The 16,200-nt window shown below is 40.5% G+C and overlaps 1 pseudogene; it reads left to right on the top strand.

Moving 5' to 3' along the window:
* Positions 1 to 6,397: 6,397 nt before the first annotated feature.
* Positions 6,398 to 9,504, top strand: LOC122693238 (annotated as a pseudogene).
* The last annotated feature ends 6,696 nt before the right edge of the window (positions 9,505 to 16,200 follow it).

Raw genomic sequence — 16,200 nt, 5'->3', positions numbered from 1 at the left:
AGGAAATTAATATGACCTCTGTATGCAAGATGGTTTGGAGTGGTGGGGATAGAAACTAGAGAAAAAGTGAGCATGTTACTATAGCAACTCAAGGACAAATTGAAATTTTTCTGAATGGAGATGATCCTGGGAGTAGTAAAGAATCTGAAAGTTGGGATTTAGTCAGTTATTAGACTTTAAAGAGCTAAAACAGGGTAAGCAAAAATTTTTAGTTTTCCAGGTAGAATAAAAATTGGTAAGTTGAGAGGGAGAGCAAGAAGAGATAATAGAGCAAGTTGTACTTAAATTGAATTTGATGTAACAATGGAACACCCAACTGGAAATATCCAATAGAAACCCAGAGATACAAATGGACATTGCCTACAAGTTACACTGAGATAAATCTGTAGGGCACGAAAAAAAACTGTGTTTTCATTGTTATGCAAAATTTATTATGTACTGCAAAAATCCTAACCAACTGATAAACAGTCAAATTTGTAGAGTACATTTTAAAAACTACTCTACAACTCACACAACTCTAGAAATTCAGAGCTAAATATATTCTGAGGTATGAAATATCTCAACTCAAGAACCACAAAAGAGAGGTCCTTTCTGGAAGTGAGTCACATTTTCAAACACTCATTCAGAATGGAATCATGTCTGTCTTGTAGGTACTCAACTCAACTCAAAAAACAGTTACTGATTGCTCAGAATAGGCAAGTACAGTAATAAGGTAACACAACTAAACTATTAAAGGTATCATACAGTTGAAAAAAGATCAAAGTTAATCCTAAAAGATTAACGTTTAGGATTCTCAAAAGAGAACTGAATACATTTGCAAATTCACAATCAGTGCTGACCTCAGTGAACATCTCTTTCAATGCAAAAGTCATCAGTTTTCTAACAACCTGGAGAAGTTTCAAAGATAATGATTTTTTTTGGTAACTGAGCTTGTGGTACTTGTTGGTCCACATGTCCCCCGATTTCACTTCTGGGGTCAGAAATTATAGATGAAGTGAGCTTCTGGGAAGATGGGACATTTGAAAAAAGTGATTCCAAAGGAGTTAAAGCTTAATGGATTAGTATAATGAATTTTCTGAGGGCAACGGCGTGGAAATATTTCTAAGAGGTGAAGCAGAACATGGAATCACTAAAAAGCAACTATTCTTGCCCAACCAACAATTTTGTTTTCATATAGGCTGGGTAAATTTTCAGAAAGTATATTAATTTCCCAATGTAATGGTTTATATTTTAAGCCAAAAGATATCTTTAAATGTACCGAAATTTTTTTTTTTTTTTGCTGAATGCACCAGTGGTGTAAGAACCAGAAGAGAAATAAAAGTCAAATTGAGAGGCCAAAAAAAAAAATGAAAAGGAAATTTTCAAATGTGCACAAATACCACAAACAGTATTGCAGACTACAGTCTTCCAGAAATCAACAACTGGGCTTCCATAGTGGACCAGTGGTTAAGAATCCTCCTGCCAATGCAGGGACATGAGTTCGATCCCTGGTCCAGGAAGATCCCACATACCACAAGGCAACTAAGCCCATGGGCCACACCTGCTGGGCCCATGTGCCTAGAGCCTGAGCTCTGCAACAAGAGAAGCCACTGCAACAAGAAGCCCACACACCACAACTAGAGAGTAGCCCCCACCCTCCGCAACTAGAGAAAGCCCTCGTACAGTAATGAAGACCCAGCACAACCAAAAATAAAAACAAATAAATCTTTAAAAAGAAATCAACCGTTGTGTTAAGCACAAAATCAGAAAATGATTCTTGAACATTTTTACTTTAATACCAGATTATCTTTCAAAGACAGCTCAGAAATTATTGTTAACTATACCAAGTTAAAGTTAAAAGTGAAAAGGTAGCATAGACAGCTAAAGCATCAATAGTGTCATATAAGAGTATACAGGTGAAAACAGAGTGGGTTCTGTTTTACTCAATCTTTGAGATTAGCACTGAGAATTTATCAAAGAGAATAGAAAATAATTTTCAAAGAGTGCTGAGTTCAACAAACATCTCTTTTAAGACATGGGTAGTTAGTCTTGCGGCTGCTTGAAGAGGGTTTCAAAGATAATGATTTTTCAAGGTTAAAATCTACAGACTCCACTATTTCCTCCAAACACTCAAAATTGTTCACAGAAGTAGAAGCATTATATTCACATAAAATGACACAATCTAGAGGTGTAATTAAGTCACATTATACCAAAAATTGCCAGTATGCTGTATTAGTGTCTTTAATCAGAACACAGTCTCACACCCAAGAGGAAAAGATTATCATTCAATCCTAAACACACAACAGTAATCCCTAAGAGAGCAACTCCCCTCCTGGTTATACAATAAGAAAGTCAAAACAGACCTGAGTCTTGCAATGAACATTCCATTTATTTAATAGCCAGTTTACCTCTTCCAAGCCTGTCCCCACAGGCTTGGAATATCATTAAAGAAAAAACTGTACAGCTAAAAATTTCTTTTGTAAAATATTTTTTTAGAAAGAGCCTAAATGTACCACTCCTGAGACTCAGGTTTTTAATATATAAGCTTACTTAGAAAGGGATCCACGTATAAATACCGTCTGCCATACTACCAGCCATGCACACTGCATCCTTCAAAGCTATACAACAGTGCCAAGAAGTCAAGGATGCTCAGACACTCAGAAACTGACTGGAAAGTTGAAAGCAAGGGAAGAAGAGAAGAAGGTGTGGACAGAAACAGATGCATCTGACAGCAGCTGTCAGGGAGCACAGTCCAGCCCAGAAAAAGTTGGAGGACTCTGTCACGACAGCAGAGAACTGAGGAAGTGATAAACACCAGGGGGAGGTAAGAAGGCAGGGGAGACATAGGACATGGAGAGCTTGCTTCTGGAGCAGGCATGTTCATTTAGCCAGTTTGTGCAGTGTGAGTGCATTTCAGCCTGAAAACAGCACTCAGTAATTCAAGCTATTATGTGAAGACTAATAAGCCAAAATAATATCCAAAGATATACAAGTCTGGGTTACCAACAACAATGATGTTGTACCACTGAATGTGATCCACACTTCTCCTGCTGCCCACACAATCTGTCCTGGGGAAGCTATTGGAAACAACAAAAGAGGAAAACTGAAGCTGAGTCCTGCATTCAAGGCATGTGAAACACATGCTCAATTCTGAGGACTAGACAATTACAACTATAATAGTGATGCAGGGCATATATCCAGAACTAGGAAGCAACCGGCACTAATGTCAGAGAAGGTTCATACAGAGACACAGCTTGCTTAGGCAAGATGGATGTTCAAAGTCAAACAGAGGAATTTCTGTAAACTTTTGTGTCCCCTACCATCAGCCACCCTCTGATTTGTCTACCTCCCACCTCTCCCTCTTTACTGCTACCATTTACCACTTCACATGAAGGCCATATCATCTGTGGTAAGAGCTCAAAGTCTAGCATATAATGTCTTTCCATATGTGTCAAAACGTTCCTTCCAAAAAAAAATTTTTTAACCAATTCTGGATGTTTAATACAGACAATATGTGTCCTTTTGTGGGTCTGGCTTCTTTGACTTTGTATGATATTTTCAAGGCTCATCCATGTTGTATCATGTATCAGTACATCATTCCTTATTGTGGCTGAATAATATTCCATTGAATGGATATACCACAGTTTGTTCATTCATCTGTTGATGAAAACTTGAGTTATTTCCATTTTGGGGGTATTATGATTAGTGCTGCTCTTCATAAAAACAGAAAGCAAATTGATGGTTACATAGGCTGGGAGGTTGAGGAATGGGGAGTGATTGCTTAATGGGTATGGTTTTTCTTCTGAAAATGCTTTGGAACTAGATAGATGTGTTGGTTACCCAACATTGTGAATGTGCTAAATGACTTGTACAGTTTTATTATTTATTTATTTTTGGCTGCACGGGGTCTTAATTGTTGCACTGGCTTTTCTCTAGTTGCGGTCTAGTTTCAGGGCGCTTTTCACTGCAATGGCTTCTCTTGATTTGGGCAGAGCAAGGCTCCAAGGTGTGCAGGCTTCAGAAGTTGCCAGACAAGGGCTTAGTTGCTCTGTGGCGTGTGTAACCTCCCTGAACCAGGGATCTAACCCATGTCCCCTGTATTAGCAGGAGGATTCTTAACCACTGCACTACCAGGAAGTCCTGTACATTTTTTAAAGGTTAATTTTATGTTAGTGAATTTCTCCTCGATTAATTTTTTTTAAGTGCAAGTCAAAGCCTCCATTGCCACCTGCCTAAATCAGGGTCCTATGTGTGGGCTAAATTACAAATAGGATATGTAAGATAGTTTAAAATAGATTGTCTGTAATACGTAGGTTGTCTTTCAAAGCCAAGATCAGACACTACCTGCTTTTTGAAGCTTAGGGGGTGTGTGAGTGTGTGTTAGTCACTCAGTAGTGTCCAATTCTCTGTGACCTATAGCTGACCAGGCTCTTCTGTCCATAGGATTTTCCAGGCAAGAATACTGGAATGGGTTGCCAAGCCCTTCTCCAAGAGATCTTCCTGACCCAGGGATTGAACCCAGGGATCAAACCAGGTCTCCACTGAAGGCAGATTCTTTACCATCTGAGCTACCAGGGAAACTCACTGGAACTTGTTTGGGAAATATAATTAAAAATAAAATATTCTCATTCAGAAAGCCTCTCCACTAAGGTAGTAGAGAAAGAAGACATTTTTGCATTGAATAAGCATTAAACCAGAATGTGACAAACATTTCATTAACTCCACTAGGAAAACCACAGACAGAAGGATCTCTTATCCTTTTATAGCCAAGCAACTAAAACCCATTACATCTTTGTTTTCAAGAAAACTCGTCCTCAAATAAGAGGACCTGACATCATCATTTGTCACACATAGTTCACCTAGTAATTCGGGTGACTTTACCTAGTGACTGGGGTTACTATCTGTGTTCACTAACAGGCTTCATATAGAGGAAAAGTACATATCTTGTAATAGGAGGTAGTTTTGGAGAGAGGCTCCTTCCTTCCCTCAGGAACTAAGAGACCGGGGTGTTGTTTTCCTTGGATGTTTACATTCCAAAGTATGATTCCCAGGTCCCTGAGGAAAACATTCCTGGGTCATATAGCTGGCCAATGGTTTATTGATCTTTTTAAAATGTGCACTTACGTTTTGAAGAGACAGAGAAAGAATCTACAAGATTTCTAAAGCAATTGTTTCCAGAAAAGAGAGATGGGGGAGGTATCTCTTTCCTTATTTTCAAGAAGGAGAATTAAGTCTCTCATTTTTAATTTTTGTTTATTTTCTCTGGTCTCAGCAAAAAGTAATTACTCCCTCTTCCAAGGTGCCTTTCTGTGGCACTTCCCACTTAGTATTTTGAATTGAAGTAATTTCAACAGGATCAGTATCTGTTTTCTTTCTGCACCCCTCCTGGTGCCCAGCACAATGCCCAGAGCCAACACTCAGAAAAGGCCCTGGATGACAGGCGAGAACCTTGTGGGGATGGAAATGTCCTGTACCTTGACTGCACCAATGTCAATATCCTGGTTGTCATTTTGTCCCATTGTTCATAAGATATTACCATCAGTCCAGTTCAGTTGCTCAGTCATGTCCAACTCTTTGTAACCCCATGAACTGCAGCACACCAGGCTTCCCTGGCCATCACCAACTCCCAGAGCTTGCTCAAACTCACGTCCATTGAGTCGGTGATGCCATCCAACCATCTCATCCTCTGTCGTCCCCTTCTCCTCCTGCCCTCAATCTGTCTCAGCATCAGGCTCTTTTCCAGTGAGTCGGTTCTTTGCATCAGGTGGCCAAAGTATTAGAGTTTCAGCTTCAGCATGAGTCCTTCTGATGAATATTCAGGACTGATTTCCTTCAGGATTGACTGGTTTGATCTCCTTGCAGTCCAAGAGACTCTCAGGAGTCTTCTCCAACACTGCAGTTCAAAAGCATCAATTCTTCAGTGCTCAGCTTTCTTTATAGTCCAACTCTCACATCAGTACATGACTACTGGAAAAACCATAGCTTTGACTAGACGAATCTTTGTCGGCAAAGTAATATCTCTGCTTTTTAATATGCTGTCAAAGTTGGTCATAACTTTTCTTCCAAGGAGCAAGAGTCTTTTAATTTCATAGCTGCAGCCACCATCTGCAGTGATTTTGGAGCCCAAGAAAATAATCTGTAACTGTTTCCATTGTTTCCCCATCTATTTGCCATGAAGTGATGGGACCAGATGCCATGATCTTAGTTTTCTGAATGTTGAGTTTTAAGCCAACTTTTCAACTCTCCTCTTTCACTTTCATCAAAAGGTTCTTTAGTTCTTCTTTGCTTTCTGCCATAAGGGTGGTGCCATCTGCATGTCTGAGGTTATTGTTTCTTCTCCCGGCAATCTTGGAGCAGTGACCCCACAAGAGACTGACCCAGACTTGCCTGTGAGCATCCAGGAGTCTCTGGTGGAGGCATGGGCTGGCGGTGGCCTGCCGCAGTGTCGGGGGCACTGAGTGTGGCAGTACACGCACAGGACCTTTTGAAGGAGGTCAGCATTATCTTCATCACCTCCACCGTAGTTTGGTCTCAGGTCAAACAATAGGAAGGGAACACAGCTCTACCCATCAACAACAAATTGGATTACAGATCAAACCAGTCCATCCTAAAGGAAATCAGTCCTGAATATTCATTGGAAGGACTGATGCTGAAGCTGAAACTCCAATACTTGGGCCGCCTGATGCGAAGAGCTGACTCCTTGGAAAAGACCCTGATGCTGGGAAAGATTGAAGGCGGGAGGAGAAGGGGATGACAGAGGATGAGATGGTTGGATGGCATCATCAACTCAATGGACATGAGTTTGAGCAAGTTCTGAGAGTTGGTGAAGGACAGGGAAGCCTGGCATGCTGCAGTCCATGGGGTCGCAAGAGTCAGACATGACTGAGTGACTGAACTGAACTGAGCATGGACCCGCCCATCAAAACAAAACCCTGTTTCCGTCACAGTCAGCCTCTCCCACCAGGAAGCTTCCATAAGTCTCTTATCCTTATCCAAGAGGGCACACAAAATGAAAACCGCAGTCACAGAAAACTAATCAAACCACAGCCTTGTCTAATTCCATGAAACTATGAGCCATGCCGTGTATGGCCATTCAAGACGGATGAGTCATGGTGAAGAATTCTGACAAAATGTGGTTCACTGGAGAAGGGAATGGCAAACCACTTCAGTATTCTTGCCTTGAGAACCCCATGAACAGTATGAAAAGGCAAAAAAAGATATTACCATTGGCGGATTTTAATAAAGGGCATGTGAGTTTTCGCTGTACTATTTCTTACAACTAGATCTACAATTACCTCAAAGGTTTAATTAAAATTTTTAAATGTCCTTGAATTAATAAACACAAGTGAATTACTGTCAAGTAACAGTTACAGAATACTCTAAAGAGAAATACAAACCAGACTGAAGGGAAGAAAATTGACAGGGGCATTCAGGGGAAGAGTTGAGCAGAATTGAGGGATGCCTTTAGGTTACCATGGGGACTAGCAACCAGGATGCTAAAAACTGCTCTGCAGAGTAGAAAGCTCTGAGAATGGACTAGGTAAAAAAAAAAGAAAAAATTGACAAAATTAAAATGTTTAGCAACATGGATGAACTAGAAATTATCATACTATGTGAAGTAAGTCAGAAAAAGACAAATACCATATCCTAGCACTCATATGTGGAATCTAAAATATAACACAAATGAACTTATCTATGAAACAGAAATACTCACAGACATAGAGACTAAGCATGTGGTTGACAAGTGGGTGAGGTGAGGGAGAAATGGATTGTGAGTTTGGGAACAGCAGAGGCAAACTATTATATATGGAGTGGATAAACAATAAGGTCCTACTGTATAGCATAGGGCATTCTATTCAATATCATGTGATAATTCATTATGAAAAAGAATGTGTGGGTGTGTGTATATACATACATACATATATATAAAATGTTTAAAGAGAGACAAAAAGAAGGCAAGAAGATAATATCCAAGAAAGGATGAATGCAAATAAAAAGGATTAAATTGTCTAGAATAACTAAGATAAAGGGAAGTTAACTAAGACACGACTCCCCGGGACACTTACTAGAAGACAGCTGGGTCAATGTCATGAGTTAGAGAAAGAAGGTTTAGAAAAATCATTTCTTCAAAGGCAGGAAGAGAAGCTAAAAGAATTCCTGTCAAACTGGTGAAGAAGATGTACTGGGACCCAACAAAGAAAGTCTAATACTGTGGCTCAAATGGGAGCCATGGATGGGTGCACAGTTTTAGCTTAAGAATTATAACTTTAGAGGTTAGGACCTCCTAACGAAAAGGGAGTGGAGAACAGGAAATCAAATTCTTGTGGAGTTTTGTTTAGTGCTTACAGTCTGCAATGCTAACAATATAACATGAGTTATATTGGTAATACACTGAAACTACATAATTGGTATCCTAAATTGTCCTCACTCTCTAATAATGTTCATTTTGGGAGTATGAAACATCCATGTACTGGGCTACAATGAACGAGTTAGGAAGGGGAAGTGCTATGGAAAATGCCAGAAAAAATAGGACCCAAATGCCAAATCTTTGATTAGAGAAATAGCCCTGCATTTCACTCTTGAGTTCCAACAGCAAAGAATTTTACCAAGAACACGCTGGCGTGCGCACGATGCTCTGATAAATCACTCCATGTGAAATGCATGTGCAGGACAAACAGAAATGAATGCCAGTATCACTCACACACCTTAAAACAGGCTGTGAAATGCTGACAAACATGTTCCAGCACAAATCTGTCTAATTATATTCTTAACTGATACATGAAACACAAGATTAAACCAGATCGTGTGGAGGCGTGCTCCTGTGAGAAAAATCAACAGAATAACAGAAGGAGGACAAACTAGTAAAGTGAAGGTCTGTCACATGCCAATTTTCTTACAGTACAAAAAAATATGTTTTATTTGCTGATGAATTATGCATCTATAATCTATCGAATGGCATGATTGATTAAAAAAGAAACTCGGCCGGCCTTTGAGCGACAGCGACGCAAGATGGCAGCCACCACGGGCTCGGACAATTTATGAAAACCGAATATACAGCCTTAAAATAGAATGTGGACCTAAATACCCAGAAGCACCCCCCTTTGTAAGATTTGTAACAAAAATTAATATGAATGGAGTTAATAGTTCTAATGGAGTGGTGGACCCAAGAGCCATATCAGTGCTAGCAAAATGGCAGAATTCGTAGAGCATCAAAGTTGTCCTGCAAGAGCTTCGGCACCTAATGATGTCTAAAGAAAATATGAAACTCCCTCAGCCACCTGAAGGACAGTGTTACAGCAATTAATCAAAAAGAAAAACCACAGGCCCTCCCCTGCCCCCCATTCGATTTAAGCAGTCTTCATTTTCCACAGTAGTAAATTTTCTAGATTCGTCTTGTAGACCTCAAAGTACTGGAAAGAAAGCTCCCATTCAAAGGCAGTTTATCTTAAGATACTGTAAATGATACTAATTTTTTTGTCCATTTGAAATATATAAGTTGTGCTATAACAAAAAAAAAAAAAGAAACTCATACTATTTTAAGTGGCTAAAGAAATTATTCTTAATAAGCAAAATAATACCCAAGCTCTATGAGATTATCCCCCTAATTAAAGGATCAGTTAGACTGTTTAAAGAAAAGAGATTCGTATTTACAACTGCCTGGAGGAGAAATCCATCGGATAGAAACTTGTGTGCCATCAGTTCTCTCTGGTACAGTTTTCACTTTTTTTCAAATTAATTTTTATTGGAGTGTAGTTTCTTTACAATGTTGTAAATTCACAGCAAAATGAACCAGCCAGCACCTCCCTTTAGACTTCCTTCTCATCCAGGTCACCAAAGTGTATATAGCAGAGTTCCCTGTGCTATACAGTACAGTTTTTAGAATAAAACCTGATCACAATATTTATGTGTAAGACAGGCAAAATACTAAGTGGATTAAGATTCAGGACCCACACATGCAACAAAATTAGGCACTTGAACAGATGCCCAAATATGTTATATTAAAAGCACATACATATGTGCCCAAGTACATTACTTGAAAATAAATGAACCTATTATTTTCCTTTCAATATTTTTTTCATCCTGAAAGCAAAAATCCAGTCTTAAGTACAAGCAGGTTAGAAGAGACACTGTGTCCTTCAAAGGTTCAGGCCAAAATCCCAATATATCACTCAGTAAAAATCTATCAAGATGGAGGGTGGATATATGCCTGATTTGCTTGGATTCATAAACACTAAAAACGTGGGGAATGTAATGGTTTTGAACTACGTATCCATCTGCTGGTAGTTCATCACCCCCACTCCCACCTCCTTCAAGCAAATAAGTGACTCTGTTCATTGCCTCAGGGAAGAAGAAAGCAAAATCCTTGGTCTTGGAATAAAGAGGATTCAGAGTCCAAACAACAGAAGAAGCATCATTCATTTTACATGCATTTATTGTCTTCTCACTGCCAGGCACAAAGCTAGAAAGTGATGAAAGAGCCGTGAATAGGACAGACAGGTCTTGGGGCTTATATTCTAGAACAGAACCTTAGGATAGAAGAGCTTCCCTGGGACTGAAGGGAGAGGGGAGAAAGGAGGAGGGAAGAGACAGGGGTAGTGGTGGGTCTCCAAGAGAGGAGCCCCAGACCCTGCTGCTGAGTCAGAGCCCCTGCAAAGCAGCAGAATGGGAGGTAAGCTTGGGGACCTGATGGCTTCGGAGCACTACATCCTGCTTCTTGGACTGTGGCCCCAGGAAATGGACAAGAGCCAAATAGGTTATGGTTGAACGGGGTGTCTGGCAGATGGAGCTACAAACAACCCACCTGGAATTTCCATGCCAGAGGCACACTAATGTAGCAGAAGGGTTCTCAAGGCCTCAAGCAGGAAGCAAGCAGCTAGAAGCAAAAATACAAATTCAAACTAAGAGGCTTAATCTTCCGTTTTGAAATAAGGTAAGACATACACACACACACACACACACACACACACACACACACACACACCCCGTTTTCTTAGAGCATTTACTTTAGAACCCTTGTCATTGTAAATTCTTTCTCTGTTTCTTTGCAATGTAAGTGAATCTTTTTAAAAGCTAAATAAGATTTTGTCCAGCTTTGCAACCTATGAACGTCTTTGACTTTGGAATGTAAACGTTCCAGGAAAATAGCACACCAGTCTCCCAGCTCCTGTGGGAAAGTAGGAGCCTCTCTCCAAAACTACCTCCCGTTACAAGAAGTGTAGTTTTCCTTTATGCGAAGAAGCCTCTTAGCGAACACAGATGGTGACCCAAATTACCAGGTAAAGTTACGAGATGAACTGTGTGTGACAAATGGCGATGTCAAGTCCTCTTTCTGGAGGACTAGTTACTGCTTCTCTTGAGAACGGGGGTGTAACAGGTTGTATCTGCTTGGTTCTAGAAGGGGAAGATTTCCTTCTGTCTTTGCACTCAGTGATTCCTGGGATGTGCATCATATTCTAATATAAAGCAACATGTTTTCTTTCTCTACTATCTTTGTGGAGAGGATTTCTGGGTTGGGAGATTTTGTTGTTAATTTTTTCCCCAACCCCCAACAACACAAATGGAACCATTCAGACGGATAGAGACTGACTCAGGGAACCCAGACTTAGACAGACAACATCAAAGATAGTACAGGGGCCCCATAGTCACAACTATGAAGTTCCCCAAAACTTAGACACAAAATTTTGGGAAAAAAAGGTGGGAAGTTCATATGATGAAATTTAATTACACATCCTGTGCAGAATTGAAGCTCAAGGTAAAGACTAATTTGTTATAGAAAAATATAGTAATGTATATGTCCTGTCTACCCTAGCCTATGGACTCAGATTTATATCAACTATAGCAAATAATGGAACTTGCCAATGTTTAACTTTGGGAGTCCTATTTCAGACATTTGTGCTAAACACTCATTTCCTCTGGGTGAAGCATAGAGGGAAAAGAGTGGAAGGAAGCCTAACATTTGTAACAGTGATTCGCAAGTGATTCTCAAACTTTGCTGCATGTTAGACATCAAGGAAATCAAACCAGTCAGTCTTAAAGGAAATCAATCCTGAAGATTCATTGGAAAGACTGATACTGAAGCTGAAGTTCCAATACTTTGGCCCCTGATGCAAAGAGCCAAGGTCTTGGAAAAGACCTTGATGCTGGCAAACAGTGAAGGCAGAAGGAGAAGAGGGGGACAACAGATGAGATGGCTGGATGGCATCACCGACTCAATGGACATCAGTTTGAGCAAACTCCAGGAGATGGTGAAGAACTAGGAAGTCTTCTTCTCCCTGGTGGCACTAGTGGTAAAGAACCCACCTGCCAATGCTGGAGACATAAGAGATGCAGGTTCGATACCTGGGTTGGGAAGATTTCCTGGGTTGGGAGAAGGCCATGGCAACCCACTCGTGTTCTTGCCTGGAAAATCCCATGGACAGAGGAGCCTGGTGAACTGCGGTCATAAAGAGTGGGACACGACTAAAGTGATTTAGCATGAATGCACTTTATGTGCCAAGTGTTTTACATCAATTACTAAGACATTACCAGCTTATGGTCTAAAGGGTAGACTCTGGAGTCAGACTGCCTGGCTTTGGATCTTGGCTCTGCACTTCACTGGACTTCAGTATCTTTATCTATATAATGAGGATGATGATAATAGTACTACTATCATAGTAGTAATAATATGAAGGGTATAGCACTAGTCTCATTTTACAGATGAAGAAATTGACGTTTAAACAGTATTTAACCCAAGCACACTTGGCTAGTAATTGGCAGGCAGAGGCTTGACCCAGATCTTTTTCAAGTGTGTGGATCAAATTTAATCTAATTCCCCTCCTCTGTTTCTGATCACGGAGCTGAGACAGAAATGGGGCAGGGCACAACCTTTAAAAGAATGACTTAACTGTTGAGGACACAACATATACCTAAACTGGTTAGACTGACGAGGTCCTCTAAGAGGTGGACGATTCGATTTCCTGTGGACCATGAGCCTCATTATAGGCTCACTGTTATATATTAGCATGTGCTAAGTGACACACCCACAGATGCCAAGACAGTTCTGAATCCGACCATCAAAGGCAAAAGTGTGGGTGGTGACCCAGTTTCTAGAAATTTCCACTGCTTCCCCAAAATAGTTGGAATAATTCTCCCATTCATTAGCCTATGAAATTACTCAGCCCTGGTGGTTCAGATGGTAAAGAATCCACCCTGCAATGCAGGAGATCCCGGTTCGTTCCCTGGGTTGGGAAGATCCCCTGGAGAAGGAAATGGCAACCCACTCCAGTATTCTTGCCTGGAAATTCTCATGGACAGAAGAGCCTGATCCCGCATGAGGGTGACAAAGAGTCAGACATGACTGAGCAACTAACACACGTGCACATATAAAAATGAAACATCCCATATTTCAGAGCTGCTCTCACTTTCTCAGACTGCTTTCTGTCTATGGAATGTGTATCTCTCTAAATAAACCTGCTTTCATCTTACTTTATGAGCTTCCCTGGTGGCTCAGGCAGTAAAGAATCTGCCCACAACGTGGGAGACCTGGGTTCAATTCCTGGCTCGGGAAGATCCCCTGAAAAAGGAAATGACTACCCACTCCAGTATTCTTGCCTAGAAAATCCCACGGGCAGAGGAGCCTGCTGGGCTACAGTCCACGGGATCGCACAGAGTAAGACACTGACTGAGCATCTAACACTTTCACTTTGTTTTTCAACTTAACTATGGCTCGCTCTTGAATTCTTTCCTGCTCAAAGCCAAGGGCCCTCAGTTGGTGGCCAGTCCCAGGGATTCACTCAAAACCTGGGACAGAAGCACTCATGTTCTAGTTGCAGAGTGTAAATCTGTATGATCTTTGCCCTCTCCTCCTCTTCCCTTCAAAATCAGTCACCACTTGCTAAAATTCACTGATTTCATGCATGCTCCCCCTCCTCTATGCCCAAGGCATTATTCAGATCCAGTTTCCTATGATTGTCCAGCCAGAACTTTGAAAATAACTTCACTTCTTTCCTCATGAACACTGGTTCTCTAACTGCTGTCCTCACTCTGAAATCTTCGGCACTCCTCCCCAATTAATCTGACCATGTGACTCCCCATTTCAAAAACCAGGAATGATTCTCCATTTCTGACCAAATAAAATCTAGCCTTTGTAGCTTCCCTTTTCTATGATCTGACCCTGAACTCCCCTCTTTTTTTTTCTCTTTCCTCTACAATGCCTTCTCCACATTTTCTCCCCACAATATGGCCCAAAAGGTCACCTCTCCACTTCAGAACTCTTCTAGAACTTTATCTTTACCCAACACACTTCTGTGCAAACAGTAATCATCCAATAACCAACTGAATGAATGAATGACCTTCAGTCGTGAATTCTAATTCTGAAGGGTGTGGGGGCTCACTCTCGTGAATGTCCCTACAACTGGTGTTCTCAACCACAGCATTTTGGTTCTTGTGAGTTATGTTATAATTAATTTGTTTCTAGTAACAAAACACATTTCCAAATGATTTGTTTTTCTAATAACCAGAGTAGATTCAAGATGATCCCTATAAGAAGGAAGGAGGTCCTTGCTTATTTGCACTCTGTTATTTCTAAAACATAAAGAATAGCATGTAACTGTAACTAATGCACTGAGAATTACATGGATCCTGCAATTTTATATATGCCACAGTCTTTAATGAGCTATTATTACTGATTTCTCTAACAAAAGACGGTATTTTTAACAAGCAAATTAGCAAAATTTTCCTTGAAAAGTGACATTTGAGATCTTGAATTAAATAACTTCATGATTCACATGCTTATAGAATACTTTTAAATACATCTCCTCTCTCATTAAAAAAAAAAATCTGGCACTATTTCTTTTAATCTAGTATGTACGTGGAATGTTCCAGACATGGAACTCCCATTTGTGTGGGCCAGCAGGGCCCAAATATTTAAGCTGCAGTGTTTAACACAGTAGCTACTAGCCATGCGGGTTCTAAGCACTTTAAGAGTGGCTTGCCTAAATTGAAATGAGCATAAAAATATGCATTGGATTTCAAAGACAGTATCACAAATAAAGAATGTAAAGTATCTCATTAATACTTTGTATTTATTATATGGTATATGGTCCAGCTCTCACATCCATACATGACTACTGGAAAGACCATAGCCTTGACTATACAGACCTTTGTTGGCGAAGTGATGTCTTTACTTTTTAACAAACTGTCTAGGTTTGTCATAGCTTTCCTGATGAGAAGGCAGAGCACCAAAGAATTGATGCTTTCAAACTGCGGTGCTGGAGGAGACTCTTGAGCATCCCTTGGACAGCAAGGAGATCAAACCAGTCAGTATAAAGGAAATCAACCCTGAATATTCATTGGAAGGGCTGATGCTGAAACTGAAGCTCCAACACTTCGGGCACCTGACACAAAGAGTCAACTCAATGGAAAAGACCCTGATGCTGGCAAAAATTGAAGGCAGAATGAGAAGAGGGTGACAGAGAATGAGATGGTTGGATGACATCACCAATTCAATGGGCATGAACTCGTGCAAACTCTGGGAGATGGTGAGGGACAGGGAAGCCTGGCATGTTACAGTCCAAGAGTCGGACATAACTTGGCGACTGAACAACAACAATAACAACTACATGATGTATCTTAGATATTTAAGGTTAAAGAAAATATTTGAAAATTCATTTCACTTGTTTCTATCTTTTGATATGATGGCTAGAAAGTATTAAATTACATGTGCGGTTTACATTTGTGGCCCACATTCTGTTTCTTTCTTGGAAAGCACTGCTATAATGCAGAAATACCTGAGAGGTTTGTCTCAGATGCAGATTGCCAGGCCTGGAATCTAGTTCAGCTCTCTGTATTTTAGGCAGAGATCAGCAGGAACTACATAAAGTAATAAGAGTGTAATTCTTTCCTGATTCTCCTCCCACTATCAATGCCTGTTTCTCTTCCTATTTCTCAGTTGCAATTACCAAAAAAAGAGAATCAGTTTGGCCTAAATAATCATAAGCAATGCTCTTTAGTCAGAGCTTTTGGGTCAGGCTACTTCACAGGTCTCTGACCTACAGATTGCCTCTCCTTAGGTAAAGTGTCCACCCCTAGACCAATCCACTGTGACCAGTGGGGAAGGTGGAAGAGGCAAGGGTCAAATTAAACAGAGCGTAGGAATGACCTGGAACCTCACCTCTCAGCAGGAGTCCCGGGTGCCCAGCTTCGTTTAGAGAGGACTGTGGGAATGCCTGGCACAGACTGGAC

This window comes from Cervus elaphus, chromosome 5 (assembly GCF_910594005.1).
Source record: "Cervus elaphus chromosome 5, mCerEla1.1, whole genome shotgun sequence".
Taxonomy (NCBI): Eukaryota; Metazoa; Chordata; class Mammalia; order Artiodactyla; family Cervidae; genus Cervus; species Cervus elaphus.
Note: the sequence above shows the minus strand (reverse complement) of the source record. Positions and strands in the feature narration are given on the sequence as shown.